Here is a 20,339-nt window from a genome sequence, read left to right as displayed (position 1 = left end):
CACTACTTATGTTAACATATGGGTCAGATATATTAGGCTCACCTGGTGAGGCAGATCCATGAAGCTGAACGCCAGTGTGGATAACCTTGGATACCTAAGCTACTGTAATGCCCTGCACATTAGGTAAGTGACATAGTTTACCAGAAGAACTATACTATATTTCTAATTGGAGATATTTGCTAATATTGTTGTTGGGATATTGGGATAGGATCTTGAAGATGGGAATAACCCTTTAAGTATATTGTATGTGACTGTGTTCCCTATGCTGTCTTATGTGCGTGTGTGTTTCTCGTCGCTGCATGCCCCCGTGCTGCCCTCAGCATCTGCATGGAGTCTGCGTGCACTTCGTAACCACGGCAACCCATCCTGGTTTGCCAACTGCGCTTAGATTACCTTGATGGCTCTGGGTGGTATAGTTGGCACATTGCATGGAGAGCGCATGCGCTGCCACCTCAGACCCCATTGGTGAATCGCAGTCATATGTAGCATTCTATCTTGATATGCTTTAATCTAATGCTGCCATGTGACTGCTTAGTGCTCCATATTTAAGGACATGTAGTATGACATTGTGTACCATTCCCCAAGAAGAAGTAACATCACAAATATGTGAAACGCAAGTTGGGGGCTTTGTTTTTTGTCTGCTCAACCTGGTCTGGTTACTTCATGATGGATAAGGTGGATTTGAATTCTTTATATATACTATATGACTTTTCTGGGTTATGTATGATAAATAAAGTGTTCACTGCTTTTAGCCACTAACTTTGGTGTTTCCAGTTTTGTGCTCTCTTAGGCCCTGTGCGCACGCTGCGGGTTTTACTGCGGGTTTGCCGCGGTTTTGCTGCAGAAAATGTTCATAACCTTTCTGCAGTCCTTTTCCAGCAAAACCTACGGTAATAAAAAATGCTGTGTGCACACTGCGTTTTTTTCACCACCAGGTTTTGCGGCATGTTTTCTGCAGCAAAAACAATGAGCAAGTCACCTCTTTTCCGCAGGTACTTTTGGCCATAGATAATGGTAAAAAAAACCGCAGGGAACAACCTGCGGAAAATCCGCATCAAAACCCCAGCAATTCCGCACAAAACCCGCAACAAACCGCGGCAAAACAGCATGCGGTTTCTGGGTGAGTTTTGCTGCGTTTTTTTACCGCAGGTGCGGAATTCTTTCAAAGGGTCCAGAATTTTCCTCAAAAAATTCCATTTTCTAGTGCGCACAGAGCCTTATATGTGGATTGGCTTATGGGTTTTTTTCAGTATATTTCTGATATTTATATGAGCCCATAACTTTCTAACAATATGTATCTATAAGATTAATATTTTGCAAAGTATAGCAAACAGACTTCAATATTGGTTCAAGAAGCATATGGCAGGACATTCTCCTGACAGGAGCGGGTCGGTTGCATGTATCTCTATGCAGCTGAGATGCTCCCCTCCGGAGAGTGTGCGACCGTGCCTGGTGATGCGAAGTGAGACTCGTGCAAGTTACTAGCAAGTGTGACTCTGGCCTAATGCTCAGACACTGTCCAGACAGGCATCAAAAGGCCTACGGCAATGATGTCATGGAGGTGTGCCAGGCCACTTGCATAACCCAACTTGGAGCACTGCAGAGAGCGGTGGCAATAGGGGAAGGGTGCGGAGTCCTGCTGCGCTGAGACAGGTGCATAAGAGTACCTCCTTTTTCGGGACCCTGCTAGATGAGTATTATCCAAAAGAGGATGCTTAACTTGAAATTTCTTGAGCAGGATTGGGGACCTGATGTCCTTTTTTGCTTCCCAGCATATCTCCACAGGACCACAAGCCTTATTACTGTTCAGAATATGGTTAATTTCCATGTCTGGATCAGAGGCAGAAGAATGAACTGTTTGAGAGAAGTTTTTTTGAGGACCAGAAGACGGACCCCGGTCATCGGCACAGCAGGCTGTCAGGCACGTTGTACAATAAGGACTCGAATAACTGGCAATGCAGGACAGGATGAAAGCCACAGATGGACAGAAATAGAAAGGTCGGGAGCAGGGACAAAGGCGTGAGATAATGCAAACAGACTCTGAGGCTGTGTGCGCATGTTGCGTTTTTTCATGCCTTTCTGCAGTGTTTTCAACTGCAACGTTTTAATGCAAAAATGCATGCGTTTTAATTTTCAAGCAAAGTCTATGGGAAATAGGGCTTTCTTGTGCGCACAATGCTGTTCAACGCAACGTTTTAGTTGCAGAAAATTTGTCAAAACCTCTTTGTTTAAAAAAGCAGCATGTCAATTGTTTTTGCCATTTTGGCAGCGTTTTGCTAACATTGAAGTCAAAGAGAAAGTCAAAACGCTTCCTTAATTCATTTTCTAGCGTTTTACTTGCTTTTTTGATGCAAAACGCATGATTTTTTTGGCAAAAACCAAAGCATGCGTTTTTGATTTTAAAGTGAGGTCTTGATGTCTCCTTTCACACACAAATATAGCCTGACAATAAAATATATAGTCAAACTATAATTTAATGTTATTTTAAACATTAATATTAAATCACAATAATCTTTTCAATAAAATTAACAATTTTGTGTATGATTTATAGCATGACAATTTGTTTTTTATTTTACCTTTTTTTCATATTATTTGAATGTTTAAACTTTATTTAGTAGTGTATTTGTTTTGAAAATGCAGCTGACTTTAAGCACAGAAAATCCATGTAAAATGCGGTAAAAACGTGACAAAAACGGATGCGTATTTCCTGCGTTTTGGTGGACAAAAAAATCTTGACATTGCCAAATTCTGCCAGAGGATGCATTTACGACTGCAAGTAACTGGATGCAACGTGCGCACATGGCCTAATAAGAGTTCAGGATGTTCACAGCAGGCAATGGTTTACACGGAGACAGGTGCAAGCATTGCATACACATAGCTCCCAACGTTTGAAGACTAGAAATAGGGACAAAGTATACGGCAAGTTTTGACCATGCCCCTAGTCACACCAAAAAACCACACCCATTTGGCAGTGAGGGATGTTCAGCATATGCACCAGACTGTTCATTAGCCAGAACTTTCTCATCTTTTTTTTTAAGCGTCACTATATGACGTGGATTTTTTGTGTGTGTGACACCGTGTTCACACATTGCAGAAATGTGGTGGTTTTTGTTGGTTTTTTTTTTGCAGGATCTGCACCAAATTATACAATAACAACCTTCTCTGACTATTGCATTTTTGGTGCATTTTTGCTGCATTTTCCACATTATTTCTTCCATTTTTGTTTTTAAGCATTTTTATAGTACGGAAAAGCTTGGATTCTGCACTTAAAAAAGTAACTGCAATTTTTACATGCATTTTTTAAGCTCCACAGAAAAGATTCTAGAGAAAACAAAAGCACCAAAACTGCAGATTTCAGCGGCGTCTTTTCATGGAATCATATCCACTTTGCTTGGGCAATTAAACACTGCAGAATTTATGTGCAAAAAAAGCAGCAGAAAAACCTACATATGAACATGGGCTAAATGTCCAAGCAAAGTGGATGAGATGTCACGAAATCTCCGCCCTCGGTGCATCTAAACACGCTGCTGAACTGTGCAATTTTGGTGTTTTTTTTCTCTATAGACATCTTTGTGGACCTTGAAAAAAAATGCAAGTGAAAAAAATGCTGTTTCATTTTTAAACAGAATCAAAGCTTTTCTGTAGTATTAAAATGCATTAAACACCCGGATTCACGTCGGCACCAAACTGTGGCGCCCCTGAGGTTTCAGTCACCCCAGAGGTACTGCACCTCATCCAGAGGTGTGGTATTTCATCCTGGGTATGGAGGAGGTCATCCACCGGTTCACAGAAAACACAACACTCTCACTCAGCAACACCTCATCAGACATGGCAAGGGCGTGTTATACCCGAAGCCAGGGCGGGGGGTGGAGTCTTAAGAATGGCTACACACAGTAGTGGAGTGTGGAGAGAGAAAAGGAGAGAGAAAGGAGCAGTGGAGGAGTGAAGATCTGTGGCCTGGAGCTGGTACCACTCGCCCCGGGCAGAAGACAGAAGGGGTCCTAGAGACCACGGGAAGTGCAGCAAACTCCCGTAGCTTTGTTCCACATACAACCTTTGAGTGGAAGGACTTGGCCGCAACTAGAGAATGGTCCCTTGGCTAGAGGAGAAGAACCTACGTACTCCACTAGTAAAACCAAAGGTTAAGGTGACTGTCGCGGCCGGAGGAGGGGACGCTGCGCTCACCCACTGCTCAGCTCCGGCTGCTGCTACTGCTGCTCGGTGGTGGCTCGAGCGGTGGGCCGGATCCCGGGGACTTGAGCGGCGTTCCTCGCCCGTGAGTGAAAGGGGGTGGTTTGGGTTTAGAGATATTGTCCGTGACGCCACCCACGGTTGTGGTGAGATTGGTGACACCACAGCTGCTCTGGACGGGGATCCCGGGAGCGATGACAGGAAGCAGCTTGGATGTTGGTTCTCCCCTCCGTGGGTAGGGGGTTGGTTGTCCCGGGGCCCGGTGAGGGATTGGGTAGGAATGGCAGGCTGGTTACGGGGCCTGGTGAGGTGCAGGGTCGCGGGGGCAGCGCTGTGCCGCACGGCACGGTGGTACTCACTCAGCCAATGATGAATGCAAAGTCTCCGGTAAAACAAACGGCTGGATGGATGGGTCCCACAGACGGCTGCGGTGTTTCTCCTCCCGGCAGGTTGATGGTGACCACCTTTCCCTGCACCTGTGTAGTGTGTACGGTTCCAATGGGTTCCCACCGGTAACCCGCTCCCCAGCTTGGATGGGTGCTGAAGGAGCCCCTTTTGCCCGCAGGCTCTGGCCCTGGGAACTGTAGCCTTGGCGGTGACTGTTTCCCTCTACGGTTTGAGCGGTTGCCTTCAATCAGGTCTTGACTGCTGGGAAACCCCGGAGGTTCCCTTCGCTAACGGATTTGACAAATTCAACGGCGACTCCTAGTCTTGTTGGGGTCCGTAAACCCTGCCGGATGGTGCTGGCTTCTCTTTACCCTCCGATCCGGTACTGCCGGGCCACCGCCCGTCCAAGGTCCATACGGTTTGCTCCAATTAGCCTCTCCTGCAGACGGTCACCACCATCTGCTAACCTTGCTGTTCCGTCCGGGCCACACACCCAGACCGCCTTCAGACTGCTCCTCTACCACTTTACTTCCTCTCACCTCAAAACTCTAATCTGATCTGCTTCCTTTTTCCGCCTCCAGGACTGTGAACTCCTCGGTGGGCGGGACCAACTGCCTGGCCCACCCCCTGGTGTGGACATCAGCCCCTGGAGGAAGGCAACAAGGATTTGTGTTTGGCTTCGGTGTGCCTAACCGGGGTGTGGGGTGTGTTGGTGTAGTTCTGTGACGACCTGGCTTGTCCAGGGCGCCACATGACTGCAAGCACTGTGGCCACATCCGCACACGAATTCGCTGGAAGGTGACCCCAAAGGGCCAAGGGATAGAGCTTCATGCCACCCAAAAGGGCACCAGCACAGTGTTCAGTGTGTGAAGGCGCAAAGCAAGAGGGAGAAGCAAGTACAAGAAGACGACCAGGGAAGGTACATATAAGAAAGGTGCTCCGAACTACCCAGGATCGGCTGGAGCCCATCTCCAAAGACGGTCACCGACATGTCGAGTTACCTTGAAACCTGCTACAATGAGTAAAAACCTTGAGACTGCATCCCTGTGTCTCTCCATCATTCGCCTGCGCCTCTGGCCCAGCAACCCCTACCATCACCTACTCCTACCCCTATCACCCTGGGGCTCAGCTTTACCTCTGGAGAGCTGCACCATCTCAGCTGCATCATCGTCTGACCCAGAGGTCCCCATGCCTCAGCGGCGGCAGCCAACTTGCCGCATACCACAGGTGGTGTCACGAATAAACTGTCATCATCCCCTTCCTATTTACTAAACGACACCGCCGGGGTCACGGATCCGGGTCTCGCTGCCACGGCGTCCACAGAGCAGAACCGCGGCCCGGTAACGACTCACCCCAGGGGCCGGTACAGTTGTGCCATATCAAATGTCAGTGAAACACAAAAAACGTTTGGCTTATCTAGTCTTTGTTTTAGGTCTCTTTCACACGTCCGTGAAAATCACGCATGTGTTTCATGGATGTGTCAAAGGTGCGTATTGACATCCGTGTGCTGTGTTTATGGCATACGTGTGTTCTCCATGTGGTATCCGTAATAACATATGGAGAACGGGAACTTTCTGCTCACCTGTCCCAGGCATTGCTGTCAGTGGTGCTGATCTATGGTCTCTGGCCCTGCCCACTCCCCGCTGCTGCTGCTTCCGGCCCGCAGTGGCGTGAATATGTTATGAGCATAATGAGCGTGGGTCAGAGGCAAGTGACGACAGCGGCAGAGACAGCAGGGTTGGAAAAGTTGAGTATAGAAATTCCTTTAAAATCACAAATACGTGTGTTTTCTCCGGTGCGTGTCACACAGATCACATCCGTGCGGTCCGTGTGCGGTCCGTGTGACACCCGTGATGCCGGAGATAAACGGACATGTCTACGTGTGGAGCACAAGGGCACACGTATGCTCCACAGGTTCCATGGCAAAACACGCACGTGCAAGCAGACCCATTGATTTTAATGGGTCTACGTGTGCCCGTGTCTCTGGCACGTGAGGAAACGGACCAAACACGTACCGGAGACACAGACGTATGAAGGAGGCCTTAGAGAGAGCAGGAGAGAGGTATCTGCAGCAGCAAGCTTCCTCCCTGCTGGAGATTCTTTGATACTATATGAAGCTGTGACATAAATTCTGGACTAAAACTGTAATATATGGTGTATTAATGCCATCCAGGGGTAGGAATATTATACAGGAAGGGCCCTAAATGTTATTTATAGGACATGAGTGTAAATCAAGCAAATCTGCAGTTTTTAGAGTCTTGCAGACTGCCAGATCTGTGCCACACATCACCCGAAATCAGATTTATTAGTCAGTCAATATCTATAAGGCTTAGCCCCAGACTGTACTAAAGCGCACTATTTTAGCTAAGCCTTTTGCAGTGTCATGTTGACTCAATGTGACAGATAGTATCTGGAACAAGCTCTCTACATCGATGCCGGGAAAATCGTTTCCTTAGCAACCAGATAAATTTACTGGCGCTTAAAATAAGCATTTTTCATTTTCCTCTACCTGCTGTAATGGCTCTAATTCCTACCCTGAATACACATAACATGATGACAATTTAGAAAATCAGTGTGTGATATTTCGTCTCTGTCTAAACATTCATCGAAGTAAATAGGGAGAGATACTGTAATACTTAGAGTGTGAATTATACTTTTTTTAGGAATTACTTAAAAAGCTTGTCAACATCTATAGGGGGTGGGCAATTAATTTTTAAACAAGGGGCCAAATGATTATTATTCGTGATCAGCGAACCTGGCAATAATCAGGTTAACCTAGCATGAGGAAAAAAAAACAAATCGGGATTGACGAACGAACTTGACGCCAAACTTAACCACAAGCAATGAACCATATACAAGTCAATGGGGACGAGACGTTCGGGGCTGTAAAATGGCCATAGGAAGCGCTAGGGAGCTATGGTGAACATTAAATGGTAGTAAAAGCAGGATCGTTATATACATACTTTGTTTCCTGGTGTTTCCCGGAGGATCAAGCTGCGGTCAGACCGCTAATTAAGGTTCATGAATATTCCCTGCCCATCCTCTGTGCCAGTGTCCGTGATTGGTTGCAGACTGCTATACACACCTCCCCATCCTGTATCTGCATCTGTGATTGGTTACAATTTGCTATAAAGTGATGAAAAAATAAATAAATAATTTTTAAAAAAATGATGTAGGCTCTCACCATATTATGATGGCCAACGAGGGGTAAACAACAGTGGCAAGCTGCAGCCCCCAACTGTGAACTTTGCAGTGGCTGGACATAAAAACAGAGTGGAAACAGTAAACATAGAGTTCCCCCATTTTTTATATCCAATAAAGCAGGCAGGTAGGGGCTGGTATTATGAGCATGGGAAGCGCAATGGATATTGGCCCCAGCCTAAAAATACCAGCCCACAGCTGCCCAGAATTGTTGCATCCACAAGACGCCACAAATCCAGGCTTTACCCAGCTCATCCCGATTGCACAGTTGCGGTGGCAATCTGGGTAATGTAAGGGATTAATGACAGCTCACAGCTGCCACTAAGCCCTAGATTAGTAATCTGAGGTGTCTATGAGACTCCCCATTACTTATCTTGTAAGTGAAAAGAAATAAAACACAAATACCAAAAAAATCCTTTATTTGAAATAAAATACACACACCCTCTTTCACCCCGTTATTAACCCTCAAAACACCCTTGACGACCCAATGTAATTAATACAAAGTCCCACAACGATCCCAACACTGCTACATCCGGAAACTGGACAAACAGAAAACATGTCCACACTCCACAGTCTCCGGGAAACACAGCAGTGGGGAGAGCCTGGCTGTGAGCAGTGATGTCACTCAGTTCACCCGAGGTACCATCTGGGCTCCCCAGCTGCACAGTGAAAGTCAGACTGGATTGTTGTATTGTTGGCCATGGCAAGTTGAAGTTGAAAAGTAATTAAAAAAGCAAAAAGTTAAAAATGACTAATTTCTTTTGTATTTTAGGCAAAAAATGTTTATATTTTCATCTTTTACATTTTTAAATTAACAAAAAAGGAAAATAGGCTAATGCAAAGGTTTGGGCACCATGCATGTTTAGTATTTAGTAGCACCCCATTTGGCAAGTATGATAGCTTGTAAATGCTTATTGTAGCAGACAAGAGTCTGTCTATTCTTGCTTGAAGAATTTTCATCCTTGGAAAAGTCTTCCCATTCTGTGAGATTCCTAGGTCGTCTTGCATGCACTGCTCTTTTGAGGTCTAGGCAACAATTTTCAATGATGTACAGATCAGGGGACTGTGAGAGCCATTGTAAAACCTTCCGCTTGTGCCTTTTCAGGTAGTCTATTGTGGATCTACAAAAGTCTAACTTAAAAGCCGCAAGCTAAAGGTTTTACAATGGCTCTCACACAGGGCCGGCTCCAGGTTTTTGTGGGCCACGGGCGTAAGAGTCCCAGTGGGCCCCATAAACACGCAGACACACACACATACACAGATACGTACATATACATATTTAAAGACAAACTCACAAGATACATATAAACAGACAAATCTATACAGTCATATACACTGACATACATAGATAGCCATCATACATGCCTACAGACAGACACACACAGCTCTGCTGCATACAGACACACACACTGCTCTGCTGCATACATACAGAGACACACACACTGCTCTGCTGCATACATACGGACAGACACACACACACTGCTGCTGCATACATACATACAGACATACACATACTGCTCTGCTGCATACATACATACAGATACAGCTCTGCTGCATACATAGACACAGACACAGCTCTGCTGCATACATGCAGACACACACACAGTTCTGCTGCATACATACAGACACACACTGCTCTGCTGCATACATACAGACACACTCACACTGCTCTGGCGGCTTTTCCTCTTTTGAAAAAGCCGGCCCCCCATTATTCAATCTCGTATTCACTGCTTCCCCCGCCCACCGGCGCCTATGATTGGTTGCAGTCAAACCCGCCCCCACGCTGAGTTACAGCTGTCTCACTGCAACCAATCACAGCCGCCAGTGGGCGGGTCTATATTGTGCAGTACAATAACTAAATAAATAATTAAAAAAAAACGGCGTGCGGTCCCCCCAATTTTGATACCAGGCAAGGTAAAGCCACACGGCTGAAGGCTGGTATTCTCAGGATGGGGAGCCCCACATTATGGGGAGCCCCCCAGCCTAAAAATATCAGCCAGCAGCCGCCCGGAATTGCCGCATCCATTAGATGCGACAGTCCCGGGACTCAACCCGGCTCATCCCAAATTGCCTTGGTGCGGTGGCAATCAAGGTAATAAGGAGTTAATGGCAGCAGCCCATAGCTGCCACTAAGTCCTAGGTTAACCATGGCAGGCGTCTCCCAGAGATACCTTCCATGATTAACCTGTAAGTGTAAGTAAATAAACACATACACCCGAAAAAATCCTTTATTTGGAATAAAAAAGAAAAAAAACACCCTCTTTCACCACTTTATTAAAATCCCCAAATACCCCTCCAGGTCCAGCGTAAACATCACGAGGTCCCGCATCCAGCTCTGCTACATGAAGCTGACAGGAGCGGCAGTAGAACACCGCTGCTTCTGTGAGTTCCACGCAGAAACTGAAGGCAGTCGCGCTGTCAGTGGGAATGTCTGTCACTGAGGTAATGCCGATGTGTGTGTGTGTGTGTGCGGTGATGATGGGTGCGGTAGTGCCGCTGTGTGTGCAGTGATGATGAGGGCTGTAGTGTCAGGCTTTGTGTGGGGATGTCGGGATGTGTGTGATGATGCCGGGGTGTGTGCGGTGAAGATGTGGGCGGTAATGTCGGGATGTGTGCGGTAATGTCAGTATGTGTGCGGTAATGTCGGTATGTGTGTTGTAATGTCGGGATGTGTGCGGTAATGTTGGGATGTGTGCGGTGATGTCGGAGTGTGTGTGGTAATGTCAGGATGTGTGCGGTGATGTCGGGATGTGTGCTGTAATGTCGGGATGTGTGCGGTAATGTTGGGATGTGTGCGGTGAAGATGTGGGCGGTAATGTCGGGATGTGTGCGGTAATGTCAGGATGTGTGCGGTGATGTCGGGATGTGTGCTGTAATGTTGGGATGTGTGCGGTGATGTCGGGGTGTGTGTGGTAATGTCAGGATGTGTGCGGTGATGTTGGGATGTGTGCTGTAATGTCGGGATGTGTGCGGTAATGTCGGGATGTGTGCGGTGAAGATGTGGGCGGTAATGTCGGGATGTGTGCGGTAATGTCAGGATGTGTGCGGTGATGTCGGGATGTGTGCGGTGATGTCGGGATGTGTGCTGTAATGTCGGGATGTGTGCGGTGATGTCGGGGTGTGTGCGGTGATGTCGGGGTGTGTGCGGTGATGTCAGGTTGTGTGCTGTAATGTCGGGATGTGTGCGGTGATGTTGGGATGTGTGCGGTGATGTCGGGATGTGTGCGGTAATATCGGGATGTGTGCGGTAATGTCGGGATGTGTGCGGTAATGTCGGGATGTGTGCATGATGTCGGGATGTGTGTGGTGATGTCGGGATGTGTGCGGTGATGATGAGGACTCTCTCTCTCGGCCAAAGAAAACTTATTTCACTGGAATCCGTGACCTTTATTATCACACTTTTTGCAACGCAAGTGTGAAACTAGCTAAGGGACGGCAGCCACAGTTTCCTGCCGAGGACTGCGGTCCCCGGAACCCGGCCCGGGGGCAGCAGAACTGAAGGAGAGTGGGCAGGGCCCGGGGGCAGCTGAAGTGACGAGGCCGAGTGGGCCCCCCCAACTCTCTAGGGTTTCGGCATTTGCCCGGGTATGCCGGGTGCTGACGCCGGCCCTGCTCTCACAGTCCCCTGATCTGTACATCATTGAAAATCTGTGGCTAGATCTCACAAGAGCAGTGCATGACGAGCCAGGAATCTCGCAGAACTGCAAGACTTTTCCAAGGAAGAATAGATCAAAATCCCTCAAACAAAAACTGAAAGACCCTTGGCCACTCCAAAAAGCATTTACAAGCTGTGATACTTGCCTAGCAGGTTCTACTAGATACTAACCATCCAGGGGGCCCAAAATTTTTCAGCAGCTTTTTTTCCTTTTTTGTTAATTTAAAAATGTAAATGATGAAAAAAAACATATTTTTTGCCTAAAATACAAAGGAAATGTGACATTTTTAACTTCATGCCTTTTTGAGATCATTTCATCTTCAACTTGCTTAACTATTCACAATAACAGTAATGTTGACCAGGGGTGCCCAAACTTTGCCACGGTGTAAAGGTGATTGCTTTCAGTGTAATCCTGCCTGTGATGATAATGAGATGACTGCTCAGAAATTATCTCTACAGAACAGGTGTCAACCTATTCACCCCTTCATGACCAAGGACAAACCGGTACATCCTAAATTATGAAGGGGTAATCACCGCCGGCTGCTGCTGTGAGCCGGCGGCGATCCATGCACATGTCTACTGATCTGAACAGCAGACATATGTGGCTAAGAGACGCAGGTACTGTAGATCCGCGATCCACCCACATCTGTGAACTCCTTAGATTGTGCTGTCAAAATGTGACAGCGCGATTTAAATGGCCACAGAGAGGAAATCGCCTTTCTCCCCACCATCAGAGGCCCCGTGATGGGATCACGGGAAGCCGATTGTTGCCATGGTAGCGACAGATCATGTGATGACTCCTGCCGCTATCATGATGTAGTTGCTGTTTGAACTGACAGAGCAGTGGCTGTAACAAGAATGTAGCATTTCTGCTGATCAGAGCTGTGCAGCTCTATTCAACAGAAATGAATGAGCGATCAGACTGCTGATCGTTATAGTCCCCTATAATGATAATAAGATAAATAAGATAGCTAGTAAGATAAAAAAATGTAAAAAAAAGTTTTAAAAAAATAAAAAAACCCTAAAAGTTCAAATCACCCTCCATCCGCCCCATTGAAAATTAATTGGTTAAAAAAAATAAAAAATATACACATATTTGGTATCGCCGCGTTCCTAAATACCGATCTATCAAAATATATAAATCAATTAACCTGATCGGTAAAAGACGTAGCAACAAAAAAATTCCAAACTCCTAAATTACGTTTTTTGGTTGTTGCACATTTTGCACAAAATGCATTAACAGACAATCAAAACAGCATCTGCGCAAAAATGGTACCATTAAAATGTCAGCTCGAGGCGCAAAAAATAAGGCATCACTGAGCCCCAGATCATAAAAAATGAGAAAAATACGGGTCACGGAGAGTGGCTCAAAAAGTGCGCCACTTTTTTGGACAAATTCTGTATTTTTTTTTAACCCTTCAGATAAAAGTAAACCTATCCATGTTTGGTAACTACGAACTCATACCGACCTGAGGCATCACACAGACATCAGTTTTACCATATAGTGATTACAGTGAATAAAATACCACGAAAATTATTGTGCAATTGCACTTGTTTTTGCATTTTGTCCGTATTTGAAATTATTTTGCCATTTTCCAGTACACTATATGGTAAAACTCTTGGTTTAACTTAAAAACTTAAAAGTACAGCTCATCCCGCAAAAAACAAGCCCTCCTACAGCAAGATTGGCAGAAAAATAAAACAAGTTATGGCTCTCGGAAGAAGGGGAGCAAAAAAACAAAAACGAAAAACGGAAAATCGCCTGATGGTGAAGGGGTTAAAAGCTCAGTGAGATTTTAGGATTTTTATTAAGCCAATACTGTTTATAAGGCCTAATCCACAAGGCGAGAAAATCGGAGCGAGTGGAGTGCGATAAAACATCGCATTCCATTTGGACCAATTCTAGCCTGTGTGTCAGCACACATGAGCGATTATTTTCTCAGCCCTAATCGGACCGAGAAAACAATCGCAGCATGCTGTGATTGTAATGCGAGACTCTTTTCTCTCGCACCCATTCAAGTGAATGGGGCGAGAGAAAAATCGCACTGCACTCGCGGTACACCGGTGTACCGCGTGTGCAGAGCGAGAATGGCAATAGCCGGCTACGGAGGAGAGAGGGAGAGAAATTCCTCCCTCCCCTCCTCCTTGCCAGCCCGCCCCTCCTCAGAGCTGGCCCGCCCCCCGCAGCTGAGGTCCGCTCACAGGGTCGGACCTCAGATGCAGGGACACTCGCATGACACTCGGCTCCTGCTGTGCTGCCAGCGCGAGCCGAGTCTCATGCGAGTATCGCACTAGTGCCCCGTGTCGCCCCGGCCTTAAGCTTAAAATTTTCCTTCTTTGCCTATCTCTTTACTTCAGTTGTCTTCTCAAGTTCTTAAAGGGACCATAATATAATAACCTCCACACCTACCCCATCGTGGTTACTTGCCCTAATTGCTCTGGTGCCATCACTTTTTAGCCAAATTTCATCTGAGTTATTGATATGAGGGAAATGCACAACGCATTGGTAACGGTGGCTTGTATTCTGATGTTATGCTTTCTAAATTGTATTATCCTATTTTGCTGTTTACTGATTTAAGCACAAGTCCTATCATTTTCAGTCAATTCCAGTAATAATACAAAGACAATGAAAAATGGATACATTGTTTTTATTTTTTCTTCCTGTTAAATAACTTTTGCCTTTCATTAAATTGAATATAAATCTCTTTTGGTCGTCACACAAATGGAGCATCTCAGTTTTATTTATTCATGTGAACGAGAGGAATGTATTGATTGTTTCAAGGCCAGCAGTCAGTTTTCATCTCCATTTATCACCGTGTTTTTCTTAGAACGCTACCAATCCCGCACTTATTAAAAACAAGACACATAATTCTGAGAATGCTAGAAGGTGAACAGTTAAGGCAGGAAAAATTTGAGCCTCTATTCAGACTCGACATTTGCAAAGGCCATAAATGTTCATTTGTACTTCAAGAAGGGCCAGCGTTAGAGGGGAGGGGGGAGGCAAACTGGGCAATTGCCCATGGCCTCCACGTCCTTAGGGGCCCCCAAGTTCTTCAGGAGCTACCACACTGAAAATAGATATATAGATATATATATAATATATAGATATAGAAATACATACTCAAATTTGGTATCACTGAATAATAAAATGTAATTAGGGTGATTCCTAAATTCCTATACTGTCTCTTGCTATCCGAGTTCAGTGACAGGTTCTGGGTCTGAGTCTCCCTTTAACTGGTGAGACTTTGCTATTAAAATGTGTTTGTTTATTTCCTATGGGAAAGAGAGGGTTAATGTCAGTTTGCTGTCCAGCAGCCTCAGACTCCTGATCAGGTGTTTCTGGTTTGGACCACTCCCAGTCCCTTGATATAGGTAGCAGAGGGTGCCAGTTATTCACTTTTCCATTTGGAGGCTGGTCTTGGAAGAGGAATTAGCTGGTGAAACCCTCTCTTGGAGTTGCTGTGGTGGCTGCAGTCTTGGTGCTGACTGCAACAGTCTGTTGTTGTTTTCCCCCTGTCTGCCTTCCTTCTTTGGTGTGTTGTTTCAGTGCAGAGATCAGGCTAGCATCCTTTACCTGCCCACTCCCTAGCCAGGGACTATTGCAGGGTCATATCAGGGTTTCAGGTTCCTACTCGGTGACAGGTGAGGAACTTGTTTAGGGACTGGCTGGGAGTGCAGGGTACAGTGGCAGGTAAGTGGAGGAGGTGTCCATTTGGACCACTCCCAGTCCCTTGATATACCTTCTGCTACCAGCAGAGGGTGCCGGTTATTCTCTTGGGAATTTGGAGGCTGGTCTTGGAAGAGGAATTAGCTGGTGAAACTCTCTCTTGAAGTTGTTGTGGTGGCTGCAATCTTGGTGCTGACTGCAACAGTCTGTTGTTGTTTTCCTTCTGTCTGCCTTCCTTCTTTGGTGTGTTGTTTCAGTGCAGAGATCAGGCTAGCATCCTTTACCTGCCCACTCCCTAGCCAGGGACTATTGCAGGGTCATCTCAGGGTTTCAGATTTCTGCTTGGCGACAGGTGAGGAACCTATATAAAGACTGGCTGGGAGTGCAGGGTTCAGTGGCAGGTAAGTGGAAGAGGTGTCCATTTGGGCCACTCCCAGTCCCTTGATATACCCTCTGCTACCAGCAGAGGGTGCCAGTTATTCTCTTTGCCATTTGGAGGCTGGTCTTGGAAGAGGAATTAGCTGGTGAAACCCTCTCTTGAAGTTGCTGTGGTGGCTGCAGTCTTGGTGCTGACTGTAACAGTCTGTTGTTGTTTCCCCCCTGTCTGTATTCCTTCTTTGGTGTGTTGTTTCAGTGCAGCAATCAGGCTAGGGCCTTTACCTGCCCACTCCCTAGCCAGGGACTATTGCAGGGTCATCTCAGGGTTTCAGATTTCTGCTTGGCGACAGGTGAGGAACCTATATAGGGACTGGCTGGGAATGCAGGGTACAGTGGCAGGTAAATGGAGGAAGTGTCCAACTTTCCTCTCACTAGCGCTAGGATGCACTGTTGTTAAAGTGTCCCTGGTGTACCCCTTGTTTGTCATGGTGTTACACCTGTTTAGTTGTGTATTTGGCCTCATGCTGGACCTTCCCTAGTCCGTGCGTGACATATATTTGTAGACGGTTATCAGACAGGCAGAACTTGCAAGGCATTAAGTTCAACATTTCCACTAATGACCAACTTAGTGACCCCATAACAGCACAAGACAGGAAGTCTTGTCATAGGGATTTTTGAACTCCACTTTGTTGCTTAATAATTGAAATTTAACTTTTTTGTGCATAAAAATAGACTTTAGTATGAAGCATATTGTCACGCTCCCCGGCTCCCCTGCCAAGCTCCCCGGCTCCACTGCCACGCTCCCTGGCTCCCCTACCACGCTCCCCGGCTCCTCTGCCACGCTTCCCCGCTCCCGGACCACGCTTCCCCGCTCCCGTGCCACGCTCCCCAGTCCCCCGCTCCACAGCCTCCATGCTCCCTCACCTGCGTCCTCCAGGCAACCCGGTCCCCGGTCCCGGCGCCCGTCTGCTATGCTGAGCCAGCCCGGCACTCCTGCCTCCTGTACACCGCATCCTGCTCTGGCTTCTGGCACCCGGGCCTCGCGCATGCGCATTAGGGCGCGCGCGCGGTCATTGACCTTTTCTTAAAGGGCCAGCGTCCTCCAACAGGATATTGAAGATGCAGGTACAGGGTATATAGGGGGTTCCTTTCCAAGTGGGCGGGGCCTGTTCTTCGTGTTTGCTAAGCTAGGAGTCAGGTCTCCCTGTGCCTTGTCCCGTACTTACCTATCTCTCTTGTAGAGTCACTCCTGTCTCGCCAACCGGTCCTGACGATTCCAGAACCCCGAACGGTGACTGTCCGCCATCTCGTCAGTCCCTACCATCTCCGATCCCTGGATCCGTGTGGTGACCGACCTCCTCGCTCCGCTGGTTCCGGACTCTGCCTGACATCATCTCGGCCTCCGAACCTGAGCTCCGTCACCCGGACTACCTTCAGAGACTCCGTGGTCCCAGGGACTTCTTCACTCCACTCCTCTGAACGGACTGTCCTGCTACCCGTAGTGCTCCGGCTACCGGGCACCTTGCCCTCGGTGAGGTGTTCAGCCCAGTGGATCCACCTCCTGGGCCTACCCGTCCTCCTGGTCCTAACAGTAAGAACAGGCCATGGATCCCGCCGAAGCACTAGCGGCCCAGCTGGGCGGCTTGCAGCAGGAACGCGGACGACAGCGCGAGACTAAGTCCTGCATGCTGGCCTTCATGTCCTCGGTGGATACCCGCCTGAACACGCTGCAAGCAACTGCCACGTCCCTGGCATCTCAGGCTTCAACAGCACAGTCCACGGCCGCAGTTCCCGTGGCGGCTTCCTCGGAAGCCTCTAAACTCCGCTTGGCCTCTCCACCCCGATATGCCGCAGATCCTAAGACCTGCAGAGGATTCTTGAATCAGTGCTCCCTCCACTTTAAGCTGCTTCTGCACCTGTTTGCCTCCGACCAAGCCAAGGTGACGTTTGTGATGTCCCATCTAGAGGGTGAGGCACTGGCCTGGATGAACCCCTTGTGGGAGAGGGAGGACCCTGTAACTACTAACATCCAGGAATTCCTGCAGGCGTTTAGAACCACCTTTGACGAACCCAGACGTGCCACCGCGTCTGCCTCATCTTCCTCAGGCTATGTCAGGGGACCTTGACGGTGGGCCAATATGCCATCCGCTTTCGCACCTTGGCCTCAGAATTGGGGCGGAACAATGAGGCCCTCACCGCCGCCTTCTGGGAAGAACTCTCCAGTCGTATTAAGGACGAGCTGGCAGGCCGCGATGTTCCTTCCACCCTGGATGCCCTGATTGCACTAGCCACCCGCGTTGACCTCCGTTTTCAGGAACGATCCAAAGAGGTGTCCCGCGAGAGACGTCTGATACGGCATTCCTCTCCTCCACAGAAGCCCGTCGTACCTCAGTCGGCATCGTCTGGCGTCTCTGTCCACGAGCCCATGCAGATTGATCGTTTGAGGCAGTCCGAACAACGTCGAGCAGAACGGCTCGCCAAGGGCCTCTGCTTCTACTGCGGAGAGGGCACACACCTGCTACGTTCCTGTCCAGAGAGGCGGGGAAACTCCAAAGCCTAGGGTTGGTAGGAGAAACCACCCTAGGTGCTGGGACTCTCTCAGACCCAGTTACGTGGACTGTTCAAGTGACAGCAGGAGAGACGCGGTTCACGGCAGAGGTGTACCTCGATTCCGGGGCAGCAGGCAATTTCATCCAGCAGGCCACGGTGGACAAGTACCAGGTACCGGTTACTCCACTCGACAAACCCCTCGTGAATGCCTCTGTAGATGGGAGACCCCTCTCTGACACCATCTCGTGGATCACCAAGCCAGTAGAACTACGTATCGGTGCCCTGCACACCGAGAACATCACTCTCTACGTCCTCCCACACATGTCTCATCAAATCCTGCTGGGACTCCCCTGGTTACGGACACACGAACCGTCGGTCAGCTGGCGTACTGGTGAAATTACCCGATGGGGCTCCTCTTGCCACGAGAACTGTCTGAAGTCCCTACAGCCCATACGACGACCTCCGGTTCCGGAGTCCCTACCAGGACTGCCTTCGGCCTATTGGTCCTTCGCGGACGTTTTTGATAAAAAGGAGTCAGAGGTACTGCCGCCACATCGTCCTTACGACTGTGCCATCGACCTACTCCCGGGAACCACACCACCTCGAGGACGGATATATCCTTTGTCCCCTGCTGAAACAAGAGCCATGTCTGCCTACATCACTGAGAACCTGGCAAGGGGATTCATCCGGAGATCCTCCTCTCCTGCTGGAGCAGGCTTCTTCTTCGTTAAGAAGAAAGAGGGCGACCTGCGCCCATACATTGACTACCGGGGATTGAACCAAATCACCGTAAAGAATAAATACCCCCTGCCGCTCATCCCCGAATTGTTTGATCGGCTTAGAGGAGCTCGTGTGTTTACCAAGTTGGATCTTCGTGGTGCCTACAACCTGGTCCGCATCCGCTCTGGGGACGAATGGAAGACCGCATTTAACACTCGCGATGGGCACTACGAGTATTGTGTGATGCCCTTCGGCCTATGTAACGCACCGGCAGTCTTTCAAGAATTAGTGAACGACGTGTTCCGGGACCTTCTCTACGTCTGTGTGGTGGTATATCTGGATGACATCCTGGTCTTCTCTCCGGACCTCCAGACCCACAGAGAGAACGTGCAGCTGGTACTACAAAGACTGAGAGAGAATCGTCTGTACGCCAAGTACGAGAAGTGTGTCTTCGAGCAGTCTTCTCTTCCCTTCCTGGGTTACGTAATCTCCGATACCGGCCTGCAGATGGACCCAGAGAAGGTCTCTTCCATTCTCAACTGGCCCCCTCCTTCCGGACTGAAGGCAATTCAAAGTTTTCTTGGATTTGCGAACTATTACCATCAGTTCATCCCTCACTTCTCTGCCCTGACTGCGCCTTTCTCTGCCTTGACCAAGAAGGGGGCTAATCCGAAGGACTGGTCACCTGCGGCTGACGCCGCGTTTGGCTCCCTGAAACGGGCATTTGCTTCCTCTCCTGTGCTCCACCATCCTGAGTTAAACCGACAGTTCACCTTGGAGGTGGATGCCTCCTCCTCTGGAGCCGGAGCAGTGCTCATGCAGAAGTCCTCCACCGGGAAGATGGTTACTTGCGGTTTCTTCTCCAAGAGCTTCTCAGTGCCTGAACGCAACTACACCATCGGTGACCGAAAGCTATTGGCAGTCAAGCTGGCTCTGGAAGAATGGCGCTACCTTCTGGAGGGAGCAGTATACCCCGTGATCATTTACACGGACCACAGGAACCTGGAATACCTGCAGTCTGCTCAGCGACTGAACCCACGACAAGCCAGGTGGTCCTTGTTCTTTGCCAGGTTTGATTTCCAACTCCATTTTCGGCCCGCGGATAAGAATGTACGAGCAGATGCCTTGTCCAGGTCATTAGTGCCCATGGAACAGGAGGAGGAGACATCCCAACCCATCATCTGCCCAAGTAAAGTCATTCCGGTGGCTCCCGTCACTCTGGCTCAGATACCGCCCGGGAAGACCTATGTCTCTGAAACGGATAGACAAAAAGTCTTGCAATGGGGCCATGCCTCGAAAATAGCCGGCCATGCCGGTCAGAAGAAAACATGGAATGCAATTGTACGTCACTATTGGTGGCCATCCCTTCGCACGGACGTCATGTCCTTTGTCTCAGCCTGCTCCTCTTGTGCCCGGAACAAGACACCCACACACCTGCCATATGGTCATCTTCTGCCGCTGCCTATTCCCTCCGTTCCGTGGCAACACATTGCAATGGACTTTATTACAGACTTGCCCTTGTCCTCCGGACATACGGTCATATGGGTCATGGTGGACCGTTTCTCCAAGATGGCTCATTTCATCCCTATG

This window comes from Anomaloglossus baeobatrachus, chromosome 3 (assembly GCF_048569485.1).
Source record: "Anomaloglossus baeobatrachus isolate aAnoBae1 chromosome 3, aAnoBae1.hap1, whole genome shotgun sequence".
Classification (NCBI taxonomy): Eukaryota; Metazoa; Chordata; class Amphibia; order Anura; family Aromobatidae; genus Anomaloglossus; species Anomaloglossus baeobatrachus.
Note: the sequence above shows the minus strand (reverse complement) of the source record.